This window comes from Amblyomma maculatum, chromosome 7, assembly GCF_055883805.1.
Source record: "Amblyomma maculatum isolate TAMU_Amacu chromosome 7, ASM5588380v1, whole genome shotgun sequence".
NCBI lineage: Eukaryota > Metazoa > Arthropoda > Arachnida > Ixodida > Ixodidae > Amblyomma > Amblyomma maculatum.
Genome location: NC_139350.1, coordinates 8803150 through 8806972, shown reverse-complemented (window position 1 = coordinate 8806972; position 3823 = coordinate 8803150).

Genomic DNA, 3823 nt, shown 5'->3' with positions numbered 1-3823 from the left:
AATTTATATTGCTCCTCGAATGTTTACAGAGGTTAAAAACCTGATAGAAGTTTTATAATTTGATTTTATGGTTTTTATTGCTCCTTTGAGACCAGTGTCCCAGCTAACTTTGTGTTTCAATGAGTTTTTCATGCACAAGGAAACAAAATTTTAACATATACCTTAGATACCTTAGATGAGTTCTTTTACGTGAAAGATTGGAAGGTGCAATTGTGGCACTTTGCAGTTTCATGAAGAAGCTTGAAGCCATGCTGTCCCATTCACTTGCTACACCGGAAACGTCACAAAACACAATTTCTTACTGAGAAAAGAGCAAAAACCGTTATGCGAAGAATATGGAGGTGAGTTCACCGTGAACCACATTTTGATCTTGTGCACAGAACTTAACAGTTAAGGAAAAAATATTTTACTCCATTCTATAATGAACACATCCCATTCCACCCCTGTTTACTATTAGGAGACAACCCGCTTGTTGAAATTTCATCTGTTTTTAAGTTTTCTTAAAGAGTTAGGGATTCTAAATCAGCTGTAATTTTCTAAACTTTTCATTTTCACTCATAAAGAAGCTCAGCAGCCTAGTGTTTGGTGCATGATGGCCATAGTTGCCTATGTGCCAAAAAACCCAACCCAACAAAGCAATTGTACTTTTGGCTGCCTGCAGCATATTCGTGCACGATCCCTAATTGGTTCTTCAATGGTTAGTCTGCACCTCTGGGCAATGGATGTGCATGACATAAAAACATGCTATAATACTTTGTTAGGTTCCCAGTCGCATTGGCATAGGAGGAAAGAGGGAGCAGAAGCATGTGGCACAAGCGAGAACAATAGAAATAAAGTGTGAACTTGCCATTGTAAGAAATTGGTATGTAGCAAACTATCTTAATGGCAGCTTTCTTGGGAAAATGAAGGAAAAAAGCTGCATTACAGTTTAGAATGGAAATTGTGCTGCCATAACAAACATTTTATCAAATTCGTTTTATGTTTTTTACATGTAGGTCACATACATATCACCCATAGTTTGTTGTGAACAAAAAACTACAAACCTTTGTAGGAACTGTGTTGTGGTGACGTTACAGCGAATCACATTTTATTCTCATGTTTGCATCTAGGCAAATATTTTACTGTATTTTACAATGAGCACATTCCAATTTAGGCTGCATTGCTAAGGCGAAGAATTGTTTGCTGATTTTTCTCTTGTTTACACATTTGTGGAGAAAGCCAGTTGTGAATGCTGCGAAAGTCTGGTTGTGTGTTCATTTCCTTTCTTCTTTTTTTGGCAGTGCAGTTAGGCAGAATAAAAGTAACCCACTTGCCTAAAAGCTCATTTTGCTAAAGAAAGCCAATGTTATAAATTGAATATAACATTTACGCACTCAACATATCACACCGTCAACCCTGTGTTTGGCACATGATTACCGCGGCTGATTGTGTGCCAGATACCCTATATACCTACCTAGATTAGCAAGCCTCAAGTAGGTTTTCGCTATAGAGCAATATATAATGCATTACAAGTTCTTCAATAAAATGACTGAAGGACAAGTTGCAGCTTATGTGATGTGTCACACTCAAATCAAAGTTGTCAACATGCATGGCATTGAATGAAGGGAACCATTAGGCTTGATAGCATTCGTAGCACAGTTATTTTCGATCCAATTTTGAGTTTACTAGGTCGACAGTTTTGTTGGCTTTACACCATATGGAGACAGGTGTCTTTGGTAATGCTGCTCAGGAATTCCCAGTTCTGCTTTTATGTAATGCAGCTCTTTAATAAAACCAACTCTAGAATCGCTTTACAGCTATCTCTAAACATGGTGATTTAGGCTGGTACAAGACAGAAATGTTCGGGTACCTGGGTAGCACCAGTATGACTTCGCGCTCTTTTTGTTAAGGAGGCAAGCTGCCAACACGTCAACATCGGGCTGTAATGGGTGCACTGGACCGGGCTCTTCACCGATGTTTCTCCTGGTGGTGTCTAAGGTTGCTGCGTAAGTTCTGGTGCAGTCTCCTTCATTGCAGTGAAACCGTCATCTTCATCAACTGTAATGTCCTAAGAGGAACGTCCTGCATGTGCCACAAGCGGTGGCTACACCTGGATAAAGAAGTTGCGTGATTTGTTTTCGTAGGGAACTTTATTGCAATAACAAGAAATATGTGCAAACACCGTTTGGACCGATAGCTATATAAGCTAGTGGGCAGTCCAATAAAAAAATTACTTGTAGTTCAGCCGCAGAGCGCAAGAGGCTGAAAAGGTAATCCTCATATACACACTAGGACACGTTTGCAAGATACACACCACAGAACACACAAAAAACACGCACAAAAAAGCAAGCACACTTGGAGCAGACCAGGAGCTAGATATTGAGTGGTTAAAATACAAACATAGCTGCACAGATGGTAAACAGAATGTAAATCACTTCGGAACCTTACGGCTGCCTGGTCTGCTCCAGAGTGATGGTCCCCCAAGGCTTGTTCGACGTTATATAGGAGCCAGGCCGTCTAACGTCAGTGTCCCTTAAGGAAAAGCGTAGGCGTTTTTCGTGGAAAATCTGCGGTGCTCGTTGTATTTGTGTAACAGGATGACCACGCGGGCTAGGCAATACGTCCTGGTCGTCAGCGCAGATGATCGATCTTCAAAATTCGACCAGCGGGAACTCTTTTACTGTCGCTGAAAAGGTTATCTTCGACATCTCCACTTCTGAAATCACGTTGGATAGTCTGTCAGCAGCATCAGTCAGTTTCCAGATCCGCCACTAGCAAAGATGGTGCTACAGGACTAGAGTCCATTCATGAATAAGCCAAGGGAAGCACCAGTATGGGGCTATAGAAGTTGACTTTACAAATATAAAACTGAAATGATAACACATTTTTAGGAGTGCACAAATAGAAATATTCGCCTTTGTCAGTATTGTCAAGCTGATGATTTTTACGTGCAATCATGTATTGAAACCTGCTTACCCTGCTACATAAAAAGCAGATCAGAATATATGAGAGCATTGAGTGGACACTAGGAAGATGTAAAAGAGAAGAATGTAGTTTAATTTTTTGTTGTTCCAGGCTCCATCTTGAACAAGAACTGCTCATACAGTCTCATCATGCTAGACTGATGCTTTTTCCTTTGTGCAGTATATGATAATACCTCGGTTCATCTAACTGGCATTTCTCATGGATCCATACCATGCAGTTTTTATAGGGGGCGGCAACAAACTGTTCTGCACATTCCTCAACAAATGGAGGAAATCAGAGACAAAGTGCAAGGAGCGATTTTTGTCCGCAGCGTAGGCTGACCACAACTTCCTGCTAGGGAAATTGGGCATACGCTTACCGCGGGGGGGGGGGGGGGGGGGTCATTGACACATGCCGCATGAGGAATATAGTTTATATTGCACTTTTGCGTGAAATCTTTTTGTACTAAATTGCCATTTATGAAGTGGAAACTGCTGTTCATGACACAAGTTGAAGTTCAGATGCATATCTTTTTGAAATAAGTCACATTAAAATGCTCAAACATAAACAAATTTCTCAATACCTACGTAAGAATGGGCACCTGACCGAACCGCCTTCAAATAGCTTGGTCTGATCGCACAAACTGTTAGAACTGCTGGCAGGTTTATTCATAGTTCGTCTTTACCTTGCTCCTGGCGGCTGTCGTTTGAGGCGGCCACATAGTCTGCTTTCCATTTCTCCTTGTATGTGCAGTCTTTTCTTGGGTCTCGGATCCATCTTTGGTTCGTTGCAGGCGGCGATGTCTTGCCTCTTGACGCAGTGCGTTTTATGGATCGATAACTTCCTGTACAACGGGGCTGCTCGCTTTAGTGGTGACGCG